The following is a 26,095-nucleotide window of genomic DNA, read 5'->3' on the forward strand; positions in this document are numbered from 1 at the left end:
GAGGAGGAGGAGGAGGAGGAGGAGGAGGAGGAGGAGGAGGAGGAGGAAGAAATAATAATAATAATCATGTGTCCTAATAGGGCTCATCCTCAGGACAGAGCCTATTAAAATAAACATTATATTAATATATTTAAAAGAGCCAAGTGTTTCAAGATTAACTGGATACCCAAAAAATGTACCTAATCAAATTTCCCATATATGTTTAAGTAAATAAGGAGAATAAAAAATCTTGGTATGTTAGAATAGGACTCTTGCTTAACTCAGTGAAGAAAAAAAAGCACACACTACCATCACAACCACCACCACCACCACCACCACCACCATCACCATCACAAAACAGGTAACACAGCACTCAAGGGAGAAACCCTGCAGAAGATCCCATTAGAGAAAGAACACACAAGGATGCTCATTAACACCGCTGTTGCTTCACTAGTCTGCTGAGTACCTGCCAATACAAGTAGATAAGAACAGGGTAAGTATTAAAATTTGAAAGAGAGAGAATGAAACTATAGGTGGCTCATGATGCTTGAGTGCTTTTATTAAAAAAGTATTTTGTTATTGTAGAGGTCATATACAGAGGCGTTACTGTTACATGATTCAGGCAATGAGTACAAATCTTTTTGGACCATATCTCCTCTTCCCTTGCTCTCTCACAGTTTTTTCCTCCCATCCCACCCTCAAGATGTACAGGTTTTTTGTACAGTGTCTAGTGAGAATCACTGTTGTATTTGTTCACTCTTTGTTCCACCTTTTCTGTGCCCACCTTACCCTCCCAAACTCAAATTAACAAACAAAAGGAAAAGGAAACAAAAATAGCAACAACAGCAACTTAAAACAAACTCCTGTTTCCTTTACTTGGAGTCCATCTTGTCAAATATTATTGTCTATGATCATATACACATAGCTATCGAGCCTTTGTGATCTGCTCCTAGGCATATCCTCCTTTGGTCCCAATGTGTGAATGTCTAGAGGCCTATATAATGTATTACATTCCAGTATATATGTATATATATATATATATACACACACACACACACACACACACACACATACATACACATATATATGTATATATGTGTGTATATATGTATTTATTTGTACATATATACAGATATATGTACATATATACTGTACATACATATGTATTTATGTATGTCTATTTGTAGACTTATAGGCACATTCTAGTTACCACAAATGAGAGAAACCACACAACCAACCTGTTTCTTTGGATCTGGCTTAGTTTGCATAATAAAATTTTTTCCAAGAACCACATGATCATCTCAATAGATGTTTAAATACTTAAAAAAAACCTAAGAAGCTGGTTTAAAAAAATGAGATATCAGTAAGAGATTAAAAAAAAAAAACAGGTGTCAGTGGCTCACGGCTGTAATTCTAGTTACTCAGGAGGTTGAAATCTGAGGATTGAAGTTTAAAGCCAGCCTAGGCAGAAAAGTTCATGAGACACTTATCACCAATAAACTACTGAAAATCCAGAAATAGTACTGTGGCTCAAACCGGTAGAACACTAGCTTTGAGCACAAAAGCTCAGGAAAAGTAGCTAGGCCCTATGTTCAAGCCCCAGGACCAACACACACACACACACACACACACACACACACACACACACACACACACACCAGTAGTTTTTATACCAAAAATAATCATATGGGAAAAGCCAGAAGAGACACTTCTCAAAAGCACAGAAATAAATTGCAAAACTATTTTGGAATAAACAAGAAATGTACTCATTATCTTACTGATATAACCTCTCTGTACAACATCTTTACAAGAGAATAAAATTTAGAAAATTCTTTTTTAAAAATCTGCATGTCTAGAGAGTTGTCTAGAAGACAAAGGAATTTCTGAATCCATTGGCCATGTTGGTGTATTGCCCAATTTTATGACATTGCAGAGGATGACAGAGGTGAGCCCCACCAAAAACCCGAACTTATGAGCCATAACAACATGACTCTGAAATCTGTCTGGAAGAATAAACTCAGCAAGAATAGTCAAGGAAAAAAAATGTGAAAATTTCATTACTTTAAGGATTTAGGGTGACTTGCCCTTCAAGTAATAAAACATATTGTATTACTGTAGTGCAGAAAGAGAAGAAATATAAGCAAGAGCTTCCAGACATAGGTGCAAGCTTATACAGAAACCCAATGTAAATCAGAAAAGGCAAGTCAGGAAATACAGAGAAGAGGCAATCTGTGATGTGATAATAATTAGCTAGTCATTTGAAATACTTGAATCAAAATGTAAAAGATATATAGGTGAAAAGGTAAGATACCTTGTCCTCTTGGGCTAGATATGCAGTGCTAGAGATTAAATTTAGGGCCCCGTGTTTGCTAAGTAAGTACTCTACCACTTGAGCCACACCCTTGGTTTTTTGTTGTTGTTATTGTTAGCTTATCAGATAAGGTCACTACCTAATTTTGCCTGGGTTGACCATTGACCAAGATATTTCTATGTCTGACTCTTGGGTAAATGGGACCAGAGGTACACCAGCACACCTGCCTTGGGTTTGAGGTAAGATCTTACCAACTTTGCCTGGGCTGAACTCAGATCTGGACCTTCCTGTCTTTGTCTCCACAGGCACTTGGACTGACAAGTGTGAATTACCATGCTTGCTTCTGGATAATGAAACTCTTCACATGCAACCAAGTCCAGAAACCATGAATAAAACAAATGACTATTTTGAACACAAGAAATAAACTGTGCAGAAAGAGACAGCATAAATAGAGTTTAAATACAACTGTTTGCCCTAGGGAGAGGATGAGCATGGGCAGCAACTGGAAGAGGGCATAAGGGGTAACTCTAGAAATGTTTTATGTCCTAGTCTGGATGGTAGATGCATAGGCATTTACATATGTAAAATTCATTGAGCTGTACAGTTAAGATTTGTGCATTTTATCATGGGTAAATTATGCCTCCATAAAAAAAGGAAAAATAATAAGGGGAATAAATCAAGCATTTATCCTGTCTTTCCCATAAAGACTATATTTCGGGTATGCAAAGACCTCGGATTGAAGGAAACTTCTTCTTTATACAAAGTTACAGATAATAAAAGCAAAAGAGATTAAAGAAATAGACACACACCACTTTGTGCTCCTTCTTGAGATAAACTGTGTGGCCCCTGTATCTCAGTGGCTACAAACACATCAGGGGCGCACATCAAAGTCACCTGGAAGGCTCCTCAGACCACACAGTGCTAGGGCCACCCTCAGGGTCTCCAATGCAGTAGAGCTTCAAGAATCAACATCTCTCACCCATTTCCAGTGGATGGCAGGCTGCTGGCTGCACTGCTGGCCCAGAGACCACATTTTGCAAACCACTATGCAAGACACAAGGTTGATGGAACTATTTATACAGTGTAAGTCAGGCTGCCAACACTTGACCTTCCTGAACATGTGATTGGCTAGCACTTTGACTAATAGGAAATGAAATGACTGAGGGCCATGAATGATACCACCATGGAGAAGATGTCAGCCAAACCCAGTGTGGGAAAAACTACATAGCAAATGACCCAAGCACCTGCCACAAAGAAATGCCATGAAGATAAGAGAGGGGAGAACTTTACAGCTCAAAGAAATTAAAAGATCTTTTGGGATAGTGATTCACACTATCTGGGCCTGGGTGCTGTCCCTCAACTCTTCAGCTCAAGGCTAGTACTCTACCATTTGAGCCACAGTGCCACTTCCAGTTTTCTGTGGTTTACTGGAGATAAAGAATCTCAAGACTTTTGTGCCTGGGCTGGCTCTGAACCACAATCCTCAGATCTCAGCCTCGTGAGTAGTTAGGATTACAGGCGTGAGCCACTGACGCCTAGCCTATCTCATTTTTTTTTCTTGTGCCAGAACTAGGGCTTAGACTCAGGTCTGGGCACTGTCGTTCAGCTTTTTCACTTGAGGCTGGTGCTCTATCACTTAAGCCATGGCTCCACTTACCAGATTTTTAGTGGTTAATTGGAGATGAGAGTCTCATAGACTGTCCTGCCCAGGCTGGCTTCAAACTGGGATAATCAGATCTCAGATTACAGGTGTGAGCCATTGTTGCCTGCCTTAGCTATCTCGTTGTTGTTGTTGTTGTTGTTTTAATTTTTAAAAATTAGCTTACAAAAAGAGAGCAGCATAGTGACTATAAGAGACCAAGAACAGAAAGGAAAGAGAAGTTAGAGGGAGGTTAGATATCAGGTATCCAAATATATATACAGAGAAGAGGAAAAAGCTTAGTGCCCCAGAGCACTAAAGAGTGAGTCTGGTTTGCCACAACTATTATATCTTTTATGAAGAACTAGAAGATCAGAATTCAGGGCTCTAGAACATACAGGAATAATAATAATGAAATGAAAATGCTAAGTACCATGATCTGATTTTACACATTTTATATATGTATTAAAATTTCACACTCTACAGTACATCCTAACTGTAAAATTATGGCAGCTAAAGAGAAAAAAAACAATGAACAAAAAACCATTCATAAATAAAATCAAGAAGCTAAAGAAAATTTGGTGAGATGAATGAATCCTTGTCCATTTTGTTGGCTGCTATAACAGAATCCAGGTTTGCCCATGTTGAAAGCTAATGCACAGTAAGCACCAGGGGGTGGGATAAGATGTAGCCAACCCTGGCATAATATTGGTAATAGTAGAAGCTGTGTAGTGAGTGCAAGGGTGACACCATTCAATTCTCTGTGCTTTAATATACATTTCCACATGTTGCAAAAATAATAGGGTTTAACAGAAACATATGCACATGCATAAAGGAGCAGTGCAGAAACATGTTTCTAACAGATGTTCATGTTATGCAGAAAAATGAACCAATCGTGCTGTGTGTGCACTGCGACCTTGTTTTGCTATAAAAGAGACACCAAGAGATAGTCAGAGTCAATCAGTCCAAATGGTCACATTTAAGTTCTCTGGGAGGTAGAATTGTGGATAATGAGTTCCTTGCACCAGTCGGTAAGTGCTCAGAGCTTTCTGCAAGAACATATAACAACCCTTACTCGATGTAAACAAACAAGTAAAATAAAAACTAATAAAGAAGAAAGGGATTGGTATCAAGAGATACATTATTGGCAAAGAAGGAAACAGAGAGACTATGCAAAGCTAACACAGGTTCTTAAAAAGTACAATAATCAGAGGCCATGGAGACAAAGGTCAAAGATATTGCACAGCCCCAAGGAAATAACTGCAATAAAGCATGCATGTTCAAGTTCAGTGTGCATGTACGTGTCCTAATTCTGACCTTAGACATCTGAATTTCATTTGATTTCCCTTTTAGAGGGCAGAGTCACGTGGAATAAATTTCTAGAGAGGCTTCTCTCTAAATAAGAGGTGGGTAATTTCTCTTCCAGGCAAGTGTTTAAAGAAGCCCAAAGTGTTATAAAATAATCCTTTTGCTGCTTCAATCCACAGCCAAGTGGGAAACGCAGCTATTGAGCTAGACCCACGCTCCAAAGATTCAGGGTAGCTGGGTATTTCTTGTTTTGTTGTCACAGACCAAGAGAATTTGAATCACCTGCTGCTGCGGCTCACCTGGGAAGCTGCAGTCCCGCCTTATCAGGAATTAAGAGAGAACCGGCATTCGCAATGTCATGGTTCCTTCTGCAGTTCCTGGGCTAGACTGCAGCTCCCCTTCCATCTTCAACCCCTCCCAGCATCTCCTCCTTTGTGGACTGCCAAGGGGCCCCTAAGACAAGAGACTGCCTCCTGCATTCCTCTTGTCCATGGTACCTAAAAGAGGGCCCATCTAGAATAGTTTCCCAATAACTAATAGCTGGATACATGGCTACATCATGGTCCACTCCCCCGGCCTTCCCAATGAAGATCTGCAGTGAGCAGAGTCATACACCATGGCTTGAGCTCACCTGTGGGTAAGCTGTGGAATTAATCAAGATATGAATGTATACCACACAGACACAGACACACACACACACACACACACACACACAATCTACACCCTTGCGCAGTATGCTTCAATACCCCCACGCTCTGTGTGCAACCCTCCTCAGCCACCTGAGCTCCAGATCACTGTTTTCTTAATGCACCCAGTTACTTTCCAGTTAAGACTTCACATTTGAGCTCCTTCTGCTCACAGGCCTTTCCAGTCTACCCATAAACCTTTGTGACTGTATTTGAGGACATTTCCCCTGTCAATCCCCAACAGAGGGAGGGAGGGAGGGAAGGAGGCTTTCTCCCTCCCCTATGGTAAATATCCAAGGAGGCCCCAGCTAGAAGACTACTATCTAACCCAATATTCCCCAGTTAGTGGTCCAGTCCTCTGCCCACATGGAGTGTCATCATCTTCCTCCTCCTCCTGCTCCTGTTCCTGCTCTTCCTCCTGCTGCTGCTCCTCCTTGGACTTACAACCTAAGCAATAGTATCAGGTCACCATCAACCACAGTGGGAGAAGGGGATGGAGCTTTAAGGGATTTAACATTTTAAATACTTCTGAGAGCATTGAGAATGCAGAAAGAGAAATCCAAGAGTATACAATATAATCAACGCCCCCATCCTTCCCCCACATTCACCACAAGCAATTCTTGACATTTCTTTCAGGTGACAACTCATGCGTGAAAGTCTACATGCACATGAAGGTGGGTGTCCTTTTGTCAGACAACTGGTAAACCTCTAGTCAAAGTTCTTGCAGCTACACTTTTTCATCGACCACATTACAGATGTAGTTAGTGTTTAGGAAGCTGGGTCTTTATTAGTATACCAAAGTCCAGTTTTATGCATGCATGCTGAAAGCAGAGTTAAAATCCTAGAGGAAATTTTATGCATGTATGCTAAAAGCAGAGTTAAAATCCTAGTGGAAGGGCTGGGAATGTGGCTTTGTGGTTGAGTGCTTGCCTAGCATGTATGAAAGCCCTGGGTTCAATTCCTCAGTACCACATCAACAGAAAAAGCTAGAAGTGGTGCTGTGGCTCAAGAGGTAAAGCGCTAACCTTGAGCACAGAAAGGCTCAGGGACAGGATGGGAATGTGGCTTATGGCAGAGTGCTTTCCTAAATGTATGAAGCCCTGGGTTCAATTCCTCAGTACCACATAAACAGAAAAGGCCAGAAGTGATGCTGTGACTCAAGTGGCAGAGTGCTAGCCTTGAGCAAAAAAGCTCAGGGACAGTACGCAGACCCTGATTTCAAGCCCCAGGACTAGCTAAAAAAAAATCCCCCAGTGCATATGTTTCTCACACACACACACACACACACACACACACACACACACACACACTGCATTAAATAGAATTTCTATAGGTAAAACTACTGTAAAATAAACAAGAGTGTAACTCACATCAGGTGTGGCAGTGTATTCCTTTAGTCCCTGAAGTGAAGCAGAAGGATTCTAGGCTCAAGGTCATGCTGGGCTACATACTACTTAGTGAATATAAGGCCAGCTTGGGGGAGGGTCTGGGAGGAAGGCATAAGGTGTTTTTGGAATTATTAACACAAGAGGATAAAATTTCTGTTGTAGAATATTAGAACTTAATTGGAACTCATCCTACACCACTTCATCTGCTTGTCTTTAAGTCTGTTGTTCCTGAATTTCACCCACACTTGAGGTTATTAATGCCCCATTCAGGGATTCATATTCACAAGGCTTTCTTAATCCAGTTTACTTTTTTTGAGGCTTAATACTCTTACAGAGCCTCCGTGTGTGAAATTATCTTTTACAATGCTGAATCGAAGCAGTTTATAGTTTTCAGTCAATTACTCCCAACCAGCATAGCTGTGCTCAGGATAACATTTCGGTTAAATTTCTTACTTCCTGGATCATGAATTTTCAGATAGGACTAATCCTAGTGTCTGGTGAGTTCACAGATTCGGACCCATGCTCAGGCCAGATTCCCTGGAGCCACATGTGCTCTGGACAACTGTATATGTATTCCAGGCTGATAAACCAGATGATAGTTCTCAATCCCTCCCTGACAAAGTGAAAAATTATTGACTTGAAGAAATCCTATGGCAAATATGTAATAATATATAATTATATTATATACTATATATAATTATACATAAAATATAATTATAATATATATAATTCTATTGTATAGAGTTATATATGATTATAAAATGTATACTATAACTGTAATTATAGTATATATTACATAATTGTATAACGTACATATAATATATATACTATATAATATTACATATTCTGTTATATATTCCATATACTAAAAGAAAATCATCAGCCATCAATTTAACTGTATCAGCTAGCTTTTGCTGTGTAACAAACTAACCCCACTACTTAGAGGTTTCAAACAAACACCAAGCATTTACCTGTGATGCTAACGGCTCGTGCTTCAGGCTAGACTGGGCTGGTGGTTCTTCTATTCATCTCTGCCAGGTAAATCATGTATCTACAATCAGCTACTGTCTGGCTGGGTGGCTCTCGTGTAGATCAAACTAGTTATCAGCTTCCAGAGGACAGCAGGACAAATCACAAGTATTCATGTTCAGATTCAAAGAACGGGAAGTCTCTACCTCAACATGAGGATCTGACATGTTGTACATGAGCGCAGGAAAGAGGGAAAGAATGAATGGCCAATTTTTATAATTTACTATATCAGCAGTTTATAAACTTATGGAAGCACCAAACTGAAATCATATTTATAATAAAAAAATTAAAAACCTTACACGACATAGAGCAGCTTTCAATCATCCCAACTCTGTACTCCTGGGACAGCTTCCAAAGCCAGCATCCACTAGAGAGACTTACTAAGCTGACTTCCTGTAAGCTGATTCTAGGCAGAGGTGGGGTGAGACCTAACAAGCTTTCTTCAAGGTCACAGTGTCAGAGAAGAGAAAGCACTTAGCATCATCATAGAAGATGCCACTCTCCAAGCAAGCTACTACAGTTCTGTGTGGTGTCTCCACTCCTGGGAACCTACAGGGATAGCAAGAGCAAGGCAAAACTCACTGAGAGAATTCAAAGCAAAGGACCACACTCCTGTGCCCCAGGGACCTGCACATACCCAGTGCTACTGTGGAGAAGACCTTGAGGCAATCAATCAAGCCCAAAGTCCTAGAAGGATTCACATGCTCAAATAAAAATGACAGAAGAGAGCAAGAGTCTAGAAAGGAGGCCACAGCTGTGAGCCAGCATTCAAGGGACACAGAACAAGCCGGGCCATGCAGGGCAGGACGGCACTCTGGTCAGGAACTGTGCATCTTCTGAGCCTCCATGCAGATGGCTGGAGCTCAGCCCCACACTAAATGTCTCCTCTCCTCAAGGAAGAACAGCAACACACCTGTGCCAATGCTGGGAAATAGTCCTGCCAGGTGGGAGAGAATCGTGTGAATATATATGGCCCCATCAAGACGGAGAAGAGGGTGCTGCCTGCTGGCTTATCAAAGGCAACCAACCCTCCCACCACACTACTTTTTATAAGCGAGGTAAATAACAAGATCTACAGCTATGATTTGTTGAGTCTCAACCATATGGCAGAAACAGTGCCAGCCAACCTAACTATATTAAGTCCTTATGGTTCTCACTGCAATCATGTCTTTGACGACTTGGGATGAGTGGCTATGTACCAAACTCCACATGAGTGTCCTGGCACAAAGCCAGTCCTGAGCTTTAAGGTGTGACCCTAATTGTTATAGGGACCACACACACACCTCCAACAGGGAAGAAGGAACGGCACCTCACTTTGGGGGGAGGGGGTCAGTTATGAGGCTTGAACTCGGGTCCTGGGCACTGTCCCTGAGCTCTTTCACTCAAGCATAGCACTCTACCACTTTGAGCCACAGCGCCACTTCCAGGTTTCTGGTGGTTTATTGGAGATAAGAGTCTCATGGACTTTCCTGCCCAGGCTGGCTTTGAACCATGATCCTCAGATAGCAGCCTCCTGAGTAGCTAGGATTACAGGCGTGAGCCACCAATGCCTGGCAAGGCACCTCACTTTTAAGAACAACCACTATCTATGAACTTTACACCCTCATCTCAGCGACTCTCACAATTGCCTCACAGGGCATCATCACTGACACCTAGCAAACACAAGGAGAGGCATTCCACTGAGAAGTGACAAGCTAGATGAGGCTCCTCTCTGCTCAGCCAGCAGGGGGCGTACTATATGTGCCAGAATGGGAGCTGGTGGTCAGATGCCACCTATTCGTGCATTCTGAGGTTCTTGGAGACAAGAGCGAGAAATGCCCATTCCTGCTCCCCTTCTCCCTCCTCCTTGCCACTTTTCAGAGTCTCCAGCAAATTGCTCTTACATAAATTCAACAGCTCACTGCCTCTAAAGCTCTGCTCTGGCTCTTTATCTGCCTACAGGGCTCATGGGGCTGCTAACTTGCAACTTGAATGGAATCTAACACTTACACGCTCATACGATCTCTCATTCGCTCAACAGAAATTTATAATGTCCCATCTAAGGTGAGGCCTGGTGGTGAGCACTGAGAAGATGATGAGGAGGATGACTGAGGGAGGCATGGTAGCAGTCCTACAGAAGGCCACTGGGCTGCTCAGAGGGTCCTAAGGATGGGGCAGGACTGTGGCCCAAGCCATACAAGCCTGGTGGCAATGACTGGATGAAGAAAAGCAATTAGGCCCTGTTCTGACGTGGGTCTACATCTTAAAGAGTCTCAGCTAGAGGTGCAGCTTTAGGATGCCCTGTTAGGAGAATGTACTAGATATGATTGGGGTGACAGTTCTCAGCCCAGGGGAAGAGTCTGACCCCCCCCTCAGGAAACTTCTTGCTGGATTCCTCTTCCCTAGGGACTCACATTCATGTGCATCCTCTGTTCCAGCCCCCCTCCTGCCAAGAACCACAGTAGGAACTGTCAAAGTCCTTCATGTCGAGATGCCAGAGGAGAGGGCTTTCAAGAGGGTCCAGACTAGTAGGCCATAGACGGTAGCCTAGTGACATGAATAGAAGGAATGTGACCTGCACAATCTAGCTGCAAATCAGAATCAGAAGAAAAGCAATGGCTGCAGAAGGCCTAATATCCGGAGAAGTATTTTTCTTGCTCAGGGGAGGGCATCAAGATGAAGCAGGAGAGCATATGTAAGTGCTAGTAAGAAGGTGGCCATGGCCCCGGAATACCCTTGGGTTCCAGGAACTGCAGGAAGTAATCACAGAACTCAGCACACAGAAAGACCCAACAGGAAAATCAGCAAAGGAAAAGACACATAGAATCCAGTATAGATCAGACTTGAATGGAGTCTCTTATTAGAGACTTGTACCCAAGGCTTTTATTGGGGGTGACTCACAATGACATCCTCTACCCAACACAGGCCACAAGTCTAGATTCTCAGAAGAAAAGCAGGTGGTCAGCGTAAACCACACTGGGTTCCAACAGGGTGTCTCAGTGAACCAGCCTTGTCAGTTCTGGGGACGGTGGGAGCATAGATGAAGTTCCTGCTTAATGCTGAGGGAGCACTTGCCTGCTGCAACTTAGGGCTCTGGGTTCCAGGATGGGGCATCCATCTCCAGGGCAGTCAGGCCAGTGGTGGATGGGGCCCTGGCCTATCTTACCACACAGACATCCATCTCTGCCCAGGATTCAATGACTCTAATGGCCTCCCAGCCACTTCTTAATGCCACAAGCCTTCATGCTGTGAATGCATACATACCTGGACTTACCATCCCATCCCCACACAACCAAACACAACCAGACACTGGAGGACAGATCCACTCCTTCCCAGCCAGGCAGACACTCACATAGCCCTACCTTTGATGCTTGGTCCTGATGCTTCTCAAGTGCTAAGACCACCATTATCTCTCTCAAGGATGCATCCTAACTGGCCTTCCACCGTCTTGCCTCCTCCAGAAGCAAGAAGCAGAAGCGATGCTCTCAGCAGCAGAGATGATTATAACATATCATTCCTAAAACCATATCAGTGGCTCCTACTGTCCTAGAGAAAGAGTGGTAAGTTACCCCATGCCCCAGATTTCTCTGACCATTCAGCTGTTTGGCCTCACCTCTTACCCTACAGTCCACCCTACAAGCAACTCCATGCTCCTTCCATGATGAGTGTTGTTCCTTCAGCATGTAAGCCAGGACCCAGGTTGTGTCCTCTCCATAGCATGGCTTCATGAAGCATTCAACTCCATCCATGGTTCTCCTGCTGTTTCATTACTATCCAGACATTTATCTGCCTTCTTCCACGGTCTGATCGCCAAGAGAAAGAACCTACACTGTTCACCCACATCTGACACATGAGATGCACTCAATAAATGCTTTTTGAAACAAAGCAAGGAGAGAGGAAGGGTGGGCAGATGCAATCATGACTTTCAGTGTGCATATGTGAAAATGGTAACTTGAGGGATGGATGGCATTGGGAGAGAGAGGGGGAGAATGATAAAAAAAAAAGGTTGACATTGAACAAGATGCATTGTACTTACAAATTGGCATGCTTAAGGGTGTTATCTTCTTATGAGTGTTATAAAATACTTAAGGGTGATATAAAATAAAATAATAAAATAAAGTGAACATTTTCAGCCATCAATTACCTCCATGATTGATTATTCTAATCTTTTTTTTTAGTTATGGGACTTGAACTCAGGGCCTAAGCACTGGCTCTGAGCTCTTCTTCTCAAGGCTAGCACTCTACCACTTTGAGTCAGTAGAGATAAGAGTCTCACAGACTTTCCTGTCCAGGCTGGCTCTGATCCATGATCCTCAGAACTTAGCCTCCTGAGTAGCTAGGATTATAGGTGTAAGCCAACAGCACCCAGTTATGCTACTATATATATATATATATATATATATATATATATATATATAATATAGTAAAAATGCTGTACAGTTACATGAGTAAGATAATTAGTACATTTCATAGCGAGCATTGTTACCTCCTCCTTTGTTTTTCCACTATCATCACTTCCCTCCCCACCTCCCCAACTCCTCCCAACCCCCCTCGACATTGTAAAGTTAATTTTCAATATAGTATCCTGTACATCTCATCGTCACAATGGGTCAGTCTGCATCCCCACTTAAGTGCTCCCCAATATTACTTCCCCTCCCCAAATTACAAAAATGTATATACAAGATGCAGAACACCGGCATCAAATCCAGTGAAAACAGGGGTTATACCATGGGGGAAGAACATACAAAAGAAACAAAAAAAAATCACATAGTGCATTGTAAGTACATTAAAAACACTAGCAAAAAGAAAAAACCACTTGTGTCCCTGTCTTGGGGTACATTTTGCTTAACATTATCTCATGTGGTCATATGTACATAGCCTTTGACCTTCTCTCTCGTTCTAGACATGTACTCATCATTGCAAACAAGGGAAACCATGGGACCTGTGTTTCTTTGGGCCTGGCTTACTTCACTTAATATAATTTTCCCCAAGTCTTTCCATTTCCTAACAAATTAGGCAATGTCATTCTTTCTGATGGACACATAGAATTCCATTGTGTGTGTGTGTGTGTGTGTGTGTGTGTGTGTGTGTGTGTGTGTGTGTATCATATTTTCTTGATCCATTCATCTACTAAGGGGCATCAGGGGTGGTTCCATTATCTTAGCTATGGTAATAATGCTGCGATAAACATGGTTGTGCTGGTCTTAATGCATTCCCAAATGCCATAGACTACTTATCTTGCCACAACTCACTGTAGATAACACATACAATTTTCCCTTAACAAAACACCTAACGGTCATTTCCAGTCAGTACTGTTAAAGCCAAGCTATCTGCGTCTCACACCCAAGCAATCCCTCAATTCAAATACTTGCAGCACAAGTGTCCTGTCAAGGCAGAAGGAACGAAACCCCAGGGAACATACCCAAGTTCCAGCTTCCATTTCCTTCTCGTTCTGCCCTGGTTCCCAGATTCATTTCTGGCACCGAATCTGCAACCCGTTGGACAGAGGAGCTCCTCCAACACACTCGTAAGGCAGCAAGAATGACTCTCTTCACAGGCGTCCATTTTACAATGTGTCTAATTATAACTGAATAAATTACTTCTGCCATTCTGCAGAAATACTTCAAATAAATAGCTCTCTTTCCTTGAATTAAAATCATCGTCCTTTGTTTTCTATTGCATAAAGCAACAGAGCCTGTTGATTAAAGATCATTTATAGGACTTCATTTTCCATCTATTTTATGATATCACTTTAAAAGACTCCCTTCCCCTTCCCCCCCCCCGGCCCCAGAAAAAAAAATTCAGCTGCAAGGAGGGATAAAAACTACTGGAAATTGGCTCTTTGAGGGTCTGATGAGAAATGAAGTTGTGGATGTAACTTCCAGCGAATGAACGTAGATTAGAAAAGTCTATTTTAATAACTACTCGGTTCTTCTCCTTAGAATTTTTTTCTCCACTCAACTTCCTATATTTTTCTTGAGATTACAACCTAATCCCCACTGACACACTAAATATTACCTCTCTGTATTGGATGGATGACACTGAGACAATAAATCACTTTGAGCTAACACAATATGCCAAGCAGACCCAGCTAAGCCAAATATTTGACAAAAGACACACAAACTGAAATTTAGCAAGGCGGGAATGCTCTGGGAATTATGTCCTGAATATCAACCATCTCCAGGTCCCATGGAGGGAAAACAACAGGGTTCAAAAAGGCCACATGGGAAGGTAAGACACTTCCCTCATCCAGGTGGCCCCAGTCAGACAGTTCTAGGAGACATCTTGGAAAGTGACTGTAATCAGGCCTCTTCCAAATACCACTGGACATCATAACAAAACAAAGAGCCCTCAGTTCTAGTCAAAAATAAACAATAAAAGGTCCGCACACAAATCATTGTTGTTGTTTTTTTGCAGTAGTACAGAAATGAGCGTAGTTTCAGTGAAACACGAGCATCCAGAGAGAGCTTCATGGAAAGCCAACAGAGCTGACAGCTCTTTTTGTCAGCCTCAGTCCGCATGCCTAGATAAACCTGTGGGACGCACCTCTTGTCTTCAGGCTGGGACCTCTCCCATAGGCACTATGCCTGTGTCCTTCCTCAGAGATGGCTCCTCCTCCTCCTTCAGGACTCTCAAGGGGCATCAGCTCCAAAGAAACCTTCTCTGGGACCCCTCAGGGGAGACCAACACTGCCCGCCTCTGTACCCCACCACCAGCTAGGAGCCTGGTGACACTCCTGAGTCTGAACTCCTCATGCCTCAGTTCCCACCTCAGCACAGTAGAAAGCAATAGCAGCCCCACCACCAAATACCCTGGGCAAAACAAAAAGGATTGTGAGCACAATTCTGGTTGCACAGGAAAACAACTGGAAAGTACCAGCTTTCTCCTCATCATCCTCATTATCATCATCATTACCACCACCGTTATCATCATCATCATCATCATCATCATCATCATCACCATCATCATCATCATCATCATCACCATCATCATCCTACAACTCACCCAGTCCAAAGATCCTTAGCACCTCACAGCTCCCCAGGAACCCCCAAGCTTCCTCATGCCAGACAAAAGCCTGAACCCAGAGCCTGACATTCTATAAATGTCTGCTAAGCACACAAAGGAATTAAGTGATACTTATACACTGGCCAGCACAGGTAGGATTCAATAACACATCTGCCTCTTATTTGCTAATAATTTAAGTCTCTATCAGAGAATCTGATGAGAAGTAGAAAGGAAAAACTTTAAAAAGACAGGAAGTGAGGTGCAGCCCAGCTCTGCAGAATGTTTCTCTCTGTATCCCTCCAAGTCCTCCATCTCCACCACAGACATGTACAGCCCAGAGCTACTAGTTATCTACAAAATATGCACCCCAAGAGCAGATCCATCCATCTATCTGAGTTTGGGGACAGACTTCCAAGGAAACTTCATTCACCTACGCCAGGTCAACATGAGAACTCGGGATTTCACAGGTGCTCACCATGGTGATAGACACATGGACCACATGGCCATCTCATTCTTGTCTGATTAGACACCATGAATAGCTCCATAGCCCATGATGATAGTTTATATCTGAAAAATATTTCTGCAAAGCAAGGGCTCTGTCTTTGGTAGTGACCATAGGCATATTAAAAACTAAATGTGACTCACTAATGTTTCCACATCCCAGGCTGGTGGGAAAGGGGAAGTGGTGGGGGAGGTCTTCCCCTACCTTCAAGGCCATCTCTAGAGCCTTACTTTCTACTCTGTAGAATGCACGTGCCCTACAGCACACTTCACTGGTTCACACATCACTGCTGCTGTAATCCATCATCCTGCCTGTACTATTTTCTCACCAAACCTCCGCCCCATCTCTGGGGTAAGGGGCATCCATCTTGATCATATTTGCCTACCCCTTGCAAACTCATCTGCATCCTTGGTGACCCTCTAGACTCTCTTAGATCTTAACCCATGACTCTGGGTGTTTTTTGTTCAGATCTCTTTCACCCACCCTATTTTATCTCTATCACTCAGCACCCAACACAGCAGCAGATGCCCATGGCAAGTGTTGCAAGCATGTGTGACAAATGAATGAGTCAATGAAGATCTCCCCTGAGATTGCAAACTTCAAGTAGGTCACCTGGAATTTTAAATCAGGAAGTAGAAAATACAGACAAGACCGGGCCCAAAATCTTTTGTGCAAATAACTGACAGCCAATAAGTGACATCCCCCAGCTGACCACATCTTAAAGGCTGCCCTCTCTTGTGCCCACTATCTGCATAAGAAAAGGTACCTAGGACACAAAAGCTCCCTAATGTATCTCCAGACAGCAAGAGACCAGGAAAGAGACATAAGTCAACAGCCCCAGACAACCCTCCACCACCTGCCAAGTGCCCTCTAATAGAGGCTAGCACTGCCTTCCATTGCCCTTTCTCATCTAATTCCTACATTCAAAAAAACAAAAACAGAAAATAAAACGCTTGCGCTCTCCTAGCCAGGGACGGTGGTACATGCTTGTAATTTCAGCCCATGGGAAACTGAGGCAGGAGGATTACTGAGACTACGGGTTCCGGAGAGCATGGGGAGTTCCTGCCCCCCAATTAATTAGTTAATTGATAGTAAGTTCTCATCACCTAGGTCATTTTTCATTGGCTCCAAAAACCATCCCTGCTATTTTTGCAGAAAAAGTAAAGAATACTTGCGTTGATTTGTGTGTGTGTGTGTGTGTGTGTGTGTGTGTGTGTGGATGTGTGTGTGTTTCAGAAAACAGTGTCCCATAGCAGGCTCAGGTGTAGCAGTTGGATAGTATTGGTTTGCCTCAAAAAGAAAAAAGCTACCATCTGCTGACTTTTTCAAACAGGCAAGAAAATTAAGGCAGCAGAAGTGAAGAAATAGAATGGGTTTTGCTCACCTCCAAGATTGCAAAACATGGGTATAGTATGCTTGAGAATGCTTTAAAGTGCCTGAGGTAGGTCAGAGAAAAAACTAAAATGTCCGTGTGACGTTCTTACTTATGTAAGACAAATTAATGCCACAGAGTAAGCTGGGGAAAGAAAAAAGAAATCTTGATGCACATTCTCTTGCAATGCAGTTTGCTGTAATTGGTTTCTCATGTAATTACATATATTACCAATGTAATTACAAATAATACACATATTTGATTTGTGTAATTATAGCATAGCATGTAATTTTTTAATGCAGAACATTTCTTTCTTCCCAAGATCCCTTTGTGAAGGAAATCATCTATCATTTCTAAAAATATGCCCTCGTGCATTATGTTTTAATAAAAGAAAAATTAGTAAATATTTGCCTTACTTTTTGTATTTCACCGAAGTAAACTTTGTCAGGAAAATGTGGATCTTAAAGGGCTCATTAGATGCTTGGGGAAACTGGCGCACTAAGCTAATTCTGCTCACTGGAGAAAAGCCAACAAACATTACAATTCTCAAGAAATGTAACTATTATAAAGGACCTACTGTGTTCACAGAAGTCCAAGGGCAGTGAAGGCTTGGGGGGGAAGAAACAGATCCTGCCTGGTACCGTGAAGAATGCTTGCTCTGCAGTGGAAGCCACAGACAATAAAGCCCAGCTCTGTCTCTTAATAGCTGTAGGCCCTTCAGCTACCAAGTGAACATCTCTAATACCTCACGCATGCGTAGTTTACAAAAGCTAGCATGCATCCAAGGTACTGGTCCATCATCACATCCTGGCACATCCTCCCCACTTCTATAGCAGAATCCATTGTAACCCTCTTTGACCTCTGGTATATTTTTTTTTCAAGATCACAGTTTACCTGGAGCCCCAAGGTACCTATAACATGGTGGGCCCTTAAGTCTTACATTTTTATGATAAAATTGGAGTTGTTCAAAAATATGCAAACACCCTCCAGACCTAGAGAGGAATGTAGACTCCTAAACCGCAAAAACTCAAAGAGAATTTCTAGACAATCATCTTTTCACTAGTGGCCTACATTTAGGGGCTATTGGAACCTCAGTTTAAAACCTGAGCCAATATTTAAAATCAGGACATATATTTTATGGTGAAAGTTTAAAAAAAACCAACAAAACACTGACCCAAGATCCTTCATGATAACTGTGGGCCAAGGAATGGCCACTCTCTGAAGGATGCATACATATGCGCACACACACTTCTACCCCACACATATTATCTGTACAAGCTAGTGGACCTTGGACACCAAAACTTCCAAATGGATCTTCAGATAGCAAGCAGAGAACAGGAAAAGACTCAGATCAACAGCATCAAGTCGTGCGGAGGCCAGAGCCTCCGCTGGTGAAGCCAGCCCTGCCTCCCAACAGCCATGATCACAGCAGTGTCACAGCAGTGGCCAAGGGAAGGCTCCGCCTCTCTAGAGGTGAGGGCAGCCATGTTCTGCCTCCATGGCTAACCCTCTGTTCAAGAAGGATCGCCTAAGGGTTCCACTTAAATACTCAAAAACGTGTATCTAGGCAGCTCAACAGGGTTAAAAATTATGAGGCCATAATGAGTTGGGAAAAAGAGGAAAGAAGATGCCTGGAGAAAGAAAGGAAGCACAGAGAGAGGAGAGAAGGAAGGGAAGGGGAGGGGAGGGGAGGGGAGGGGATGGGAAGGGAGACGGGAAAAGAAGGGAAGGGAGAAAGGAAGTGGGAAGGGGGAAAGGAAGGGAAGGGGAAGGCAAGTGGGAAGGAAGGGGAGGGGGAGGAGGGAAGGGAAGGGGAGGGAAAATGAGAGGGAGGGAAGAAGTGAAGGGAGGGATGGACAGGAGAAGGAGAAGAAGAAAGGTGTTTTTTCCTAAGGATGGATTTAAGGAACTTTGAATCCAGATGTGAATAAGCAAACCATGTAGTCTTGCTTTTTTGGATTATTTCAACCAACACACAAAATTTTGTAAATTAAGGATTTGAAGGCTAGTCAAACTAGAAGCACAATTCCCAACTAACAAGGAGACAGAAGAGAGGAAGGGTGGCCTTCACCTCCATGGGCCTTGTGACAAAGCCATCCACCTTGTTCAGCCAGCAGCAGAATGAAGGGTCTGAATCTCCTTTTGACAGTGACATCTGGATAAAGCTCCAATGCATGCCAATCTGGATAAATTCCTCACCCTGGAAACAATCATTTCACCAAACACCAGAAGTGCTCAAGAAAAGCCTATCTCCTGTTCAAGTTTAACCAGAGGTTCAAGGGCTCAGTAAATAAGTACACAACATTTTATCAGTTAGCCACACGAAATATACCATACAAAGGAAGATACCTAACTATCATGCCCATAGGATCACAAACAGACATTTCTTTTATCTTTTTTTCTTGCTAAGTGAGCTTGCATTGATTGTTTAAAATAAACTAAAAGTGCATGGATCGAAGCTATTCAGAAGAAAGGAAAAAAGAGGCTTGTGGTTCAAGGCCAACCAATGCAAAAGTTAGCAAGACCATAGTTCAAAAACAAAGCAAGCTGGGCATCTTGAGGCATACTGTTAATCCCAGATACTCCAGAAATAGAGGTCAGAAGATCCAGGTCTGAGGCCAATCTTGGAGAAAAGTGTGAGATCCTATCTGAAAACTAAAATTAAAAGCAAAAGGACATCTCAGGTGATAGAGCACTTGCCTAGCCAGACCTGAGTTCAATCCCCAGCAATCATCATTATCATGTAGAAATTCTCATATAGAAAAATTTAAATATATGAATAATTCCCAGGTGAGTGAAGAACTATCTCAGTGTAGCTTAGTCTATACTTTTGCTCCTCTGTCCCCACATGAGTTTCCAACCATACCTGTTCATCCCTACTGTCTCCCTCAATATGAAGAGCAGGGTCCTCTGCACATAGTAGGTTGACCTAATAAGCACCTGTTTGGTGAATACACTAACAGATCTTCTATTTCCCCTCACCTGTTCTATCTCTGAGATTCTCCATTTAGAAGATGATGCTCAGGTGAATGATATTTCCTGGAAGAGTCCATACAATTAATTACCCTTGTAACCTCAAAAAATCATATTTGAAATCAAATCTGCACAAGTGACAGGAAAGGATATTTTAAAAAATGGCATTCTCCTCAGCCTCTTAATTACATACTATATATCAAACGTCTCCCCAGCTCTGAAAATGCTCCATTTAACATTCTGAACTTCGCTTTTAATTCCAACACTTAAAATGGAGATTGGATTAAACATTTCCCTGATTTTTTTAATGTACCTGCTCCCCATTTTTACTCTTCACCTGAGGTTTTATCTACTTCTTATTTCGCTCTTATACTGCTATATGTGGGTTCAGAAAAATGTAAGAGAAGGCCCATCCTGGTTCAAATGCTGATACCATCATTGTCCTGATACCATGATAAATTTAAAGGGCACATGTATGAATGCACTAGAGACATGCTGTAGACACACATACAGAATTCTCTTGTCCTGAACCACTCCCCAAAGCTTATTACCTTGAGATACGTACCTGGAGACCAGAAATAAACATGAATGAAATTATGTTATAAAATGTGTGTGTGTGTGTGTGTGTGTGTGTGTGTGTGTGTGTTCAGATGGGTTTACATGTTCATAGGAAGAACAGAGAAAGGATATGAACAGAAGAGCAAACAATAATTAGTCCTGTGTAGGACAGAATGGAAAGCCAGTGGGTTAAAGAGAAATAAATTTCTCATCTTATTTTCACTCACATAAATAAGGTGATAGAATTATAGATATGTTGTGTTTTTATACATTAGCTTTCGTTGCATGTTTGCAGGTATGTGTCTATATAAAGGTTTGTTCCCTGACTCCAAGATTTAAAAAAAACAAGTACAGAAATATAAATTGAGAAGGAACAGCAGAAACAGAGGACCTCAAATTTGCCCAGCAGAAGCTGTGTGTAAGACGTGGTGCCCAAGCCACTTTTCATCAGACCCTCCATCCCAGACCATAGCTACGAGCTCCCACTACTGCCTTTCTTGCCTCCAGCTCCCCTTCTGCGTCCTCTGGCAACCGAGCACACACATCCACCAAAGCTTCTCCTTGGTCCAGCTGTCCCCATGGAAGCCACCTTCCATCTCCATGCCCAGGGAAGGAGGGCCTGGGCTGCATGGAATGGAAAATACATCATAAACTTACTTGAGCCACTGAAAATAATGATTGGTGTACACTCCTGGAAATCCTTCCAAAACCAACGATCTGGATCTTTATGTTCTGATTGCTATGGGAAGCCTCATCCTTGACCTGATACCTCCACCCCTCAAGTAGCTTCAGTGAGCCCTGCAATTCCAGAACTCACACTGTACCTTGTCTTACCCAGAATGAGCAGACTGGCTTTCCTTTGGTTTCCTTATTCCCCTCCCCCCACTGTCTCACACAGGGCCACATGCTCATTTATTTCACCAACTTCTCTGCTCAAGGCAACAGCTGATTGATTCAGGCAACCTGGTCTAAGCCAATCACTGTGGCTGGGACACTTAAATGGATCTAATTGGCTAAAACAGTTCACAGACTGAGGAATGGAATGGTAAAGAGGATAAAATCTAGGTGCAATTGGATGGAAGGAAGGGAGAATTAATAATGGTGGAAACCAGAAATGGCTCCTACATCACCCATATTCTACATGAGGGGTCCTCAGAATATAGCCTAGATATCTGCATTCTGTCAACATCATCATAAAATAATACCAAATCTACTTGCTCATCGATGACCTCATATTTTTCTCTCTTACACTCCCTCTCACACTCCCTTTCTTATTTCAAATGTACAATCCTTTATCTGAGCTATTCCAAACTCTCTGATTCTGGACTTGACCTTTTGAATCTATCCTTTTACCAGTCAACAATTATTAAAGAGGAAATTGAAGCCAGGCTTTGGTGGCTCACTCCTGTCATCCTAGCTACTCAGGAGGCTGAGATCTGAAGATCACGCTTCAAAGCCAGCCATGGCAGGAAACTCCTTGAGACTCTTATCTCCAATAAACCACTCAGAAAAACAGAAGTGATGCTGTAGCTCAAGTGGTACAGCACTCGCCTTGAGCTAAAGAGCTGAGGGATAGTGCCCAGGCCCAGAGTTCAAGCCCCCTAACCGACAAAAAGAAAAAGAGAGAGAGGAAGTTGATCTACACTACCCACCTGTCTGCAGTTTCCCACTGCCCTCTGAGCTCCACGGAATCACCCAGCGGTGAGGCTCTGGACAAGCTGGCCCTCCCTGGACATCCAGTCTCATTTCCTGTCACAACCCCACACCGACCCGGCACCTCCATCCAGCACTCTCACCTGCTCACAGAGCTCTCTGGAATAACTAGGATGTCATGATTCTGCATTTGGGGTTGATGCCTCCTGTTTTTAAATCTCTTTGCCCATTATAACGACCAATTCTTACTCCTTTAAAACCTGGAGCTCCTGACTCAGTTCACAATCAGCAGAGATGATTGACCCTTCATTCACACCACTTCTACATCTAGAATGTCCTTGGTTGTTGTTGCTAATTTGGGGATTGCTTGTTTGTTTGGTTGCAAGTTGTGAACTGATGACCCTCTTGTCTCAGCATTCCGAGTGCCGGGATTACATCATGTACCACCATCCTCGGACCTAGAGCATCCTTCATATGATTGCTCTCCGTCTTCTCCATTTTGTACAATGAGGAATATTTAACTTCATGTCTTCTTGTACTTACCATGAATGAAACATTAAGTAATTAATTAATGAAGAAAATGAAAGCAGCAGAGAAACTTGAACAAGGAGAAGGACGCAGGATGAATGCATACCTTCCAATAGTGGACCTTACATTCTGATGAGATGGCCTTTGTGGATAACTTGATAAAAGCCACATGCCACAGTGCTTCTTCTTCAGGTATTTGGCTGCATTTTGTTTAAGGTGTTACATTTAAAAAGATTAGAGCAATCAGTCAGTGTAACTTCAATAGATTGAATTTCCAAGGAAGCTCAACACAGCAAGAACAAGGGATGAATAAATTATCCCGAGCACGGGAGGCTCACAGCCTCAGGAGCAAAGCTAGCCTCTCAGAATCAGGCGGCTTGTGGGGAAACTTCTAGAGGCTGGCTCAGTCCTTCCCAGAGAGAGTGAAAATAGCAGAGGTGAGAAGTTATCCCATTGCAATAGCCTCAGATCTTAGAGGGGAGAAAACAAAACACCCAAACTGTGAAAGCCATCAATGCTCTCCTCCAGGAGAAGCATTCCTTGAGATGGCCTAACTCCCTCCAAAATCCTACGCTGATTTCTCACTCTTTAGAAATTAGCAACCTGAGCACTCAGCACAAGACCTCACATAGGCGGTGGGAGCCAAGTCCGCTGTTAGGTTTTCTCGCTACCTTTAGGTTTTCTCCCTGCCTTTAAAACCTGCATGTGGTGTCGTGGGCATCCTTACACACCCTCCATGACATCCCCACACAATGCTGAACTTCACCAAAGCTCAAGGAGGCTGTGTGAAGCCCTGAGCAAGGAAGGACCCTGTCCTAGGGCTTTTAGAATCTCTCCTAGTATAAAAGTCTCATTTCCTGGTCAACCACCATAGGTCATGTGAACAAGCTTTACTTATGTCAGGCATGAAGACTGGCATGCAACAAAGACTCAGAATTAGGAGCTGTAGAGTAAGAAGATCCTTAGCATCCCTGGAGATTAATGCTAGAAGGGTCTGGAATCCAGAGCGCTGAGCCCAAGGAACTCAAATGACAGAATGGTTAGAGATGGACATATGGACCGCTGGCTGGATGAGATGCAGGGACAGATAAAGTCGGGAGATGCTCACTGAGAGTAAATCCTAACAAGACAAAGGTAGAAGAAGGTTGATTAATTCAGAAATTCCCATCATGACCCAAGAGAGAGAAGAACATTGTCCAGGTAGTGGCAGAGGTAGGAAGCGAAAGTATATTGGCTGATGGATTAGCACTGGGTATGGAGAGGAGTCAGGAAGACTCGGGAGTGGTTTGGCCTTAGCAAACGCCAGTACAGAGTTGCCAACAGGGAACATGGGCAAGGCTGAGAGCGAAGCAGGTTTGGAAAGTCAGGAGTTCAGTTGTGGACAAGGTGAATGTGACTTGTTCATTGGATGCACAGTGGATGTGAAGTTACATAGGCAGGAGCGCTGGAGAGGGCTGAGCACTGGGATGCAAAATCAGGCCCCATCGCCTGGAGGTCTCTAAAGCCCAGGTTACTAGTGAACAACACTGATTTTAACCCCACTCAAAGCAGGACAAATCATGGTAGTTGCTTTGATCATTCCATTTCCTCCATTCTTCCCTGCTCCCATTAAAGCTTCCTATGAGCCCACATCATAGAGCCAGATCTTCTATAGGGCCTGAGACTCATGGCTGCCAGACTTCCCAAGATAGGGAAATCCTGAAATCATTCTTCCCTGACAACCCAAAGACTTAGCAAGGACAGCCTCTACCAGCAAGCAGCTTAATAGGAAGGGCACTGGACATGGAGTCAAAAGATGTGACAGTAGAATGCTGATTCTGTCAATTGTGTGACATTTTAACTTGTGTGGTCTTGGATGAGTCCATTCAGCCTCTATAATGAGTAGCAATGAACAAAAATACATTTAAACAGCCTCATGCTGCACCTAGGACTTAGCAATTGCTCAATAAATATTGGCAATTTTTTCAGTTTTTTTAATTGTTATTATAAAAGATGATATACAGAAGGGTTACAGTTACATAAGTCAGGCAATTAGTATATTTTCTTTTAAGACAATGTCATCCTTTCCCTCATTATTGGTGAAGTTTTCCATTTTGTGATGATTATTATTTATATCTGATTTAGTTTGAACTCCCCCAGAAACAAGCAGGGGTCAAGGGGACTGAAGGGTATGTGCACATGCACATGTGCACCAGTATTAGGGCTTGAACTCAGGGCCTGAGCTCTTGCTTGGTCTTTTTGTTCAAAGCTGGCACTCCACCACTTGAGCCACAGCTCCACTTGTAACTTTTTGCTGGTTATTTGGAGGTAAGAGTCCTGTCTGGGCTGGCTTCAAACCTCAGTCCTCAGATCTCAGCCCCCTGAGTAGCTAGGATTACAAACACAAGCCACCGTCAGCAGGCTGAAGCTCACACCTGTAATCCTAGCCACTCAGAAGGCTGGGATGTGAAGAGTGAGGTTCAAAGCCAGGCAGGAAAGTCCTCGAAAGTCTTATCTCCAATTAAGCATACACACACACACACACACACACACACACACACACACACACACACACACACACACGCAGGCCAAAAGTAGAACTGTGGCTCAAGCCTTGAGCAAAAAAGATCAGTGACAGCAGCCAGGCCCAGAGTTCAAGCCCCAGGACTGGAGATAGATAGATAGATAGATAGATAGATAGATAGATAGATAGATAGATAGATAGATAGATAGATAGATAGATAATTTGTATAGTAGTCCTACAAAACACTAATTAAGGAGAGGGGAAGTGTGATGGTTAATTTTTTCAGTTTTTTATTGTTATATAAAGGTGATATACAGAGGAAGTTACACTTACCTAAGTCAGGTAAAGAGTACATTTCTCTTTTGGACAATGTTCCTCGTTTCCTCACACTCACCCAGTTTTTTCCTCCCATCCCTATCCTGTGATGGTGAATTTTGAATGTGAACTTGATTGGACTGAGAAATGTCTAGATTAGTAAAGCACAGCTCTGGCTGTGTCTGCAATGCCATTTCCAGAGACAGCTAAATCGGAAGGGCTCTGACCTAATGACCCAATAATTCCTTGAAGAATTCGTAATAGAATGACATTACTAGGAGGTGTGAAAGTGGGAAGTGGGGCCTAACTGGAGGAAGTAGATCACTGAAATATGTCTCAAAAGTTCTACTTTGCCCTGGTCCCTTCC

This window comes from Dipodomys ordii, unplaced genomic scaffold (assembly GCF_000151885.1).
Source record: "Dipodomys ordii isolate 6190 unplaced genomic scaffold, Dord_2.0 Scaffold13, whole genome shotgun sequence".
Lineage (NCBI taxonomy): Eukaryota > Metazoa > Chordata > Mammalia > Rodentia > Heteromyidae > Dipodomys > Dipodomys ordii.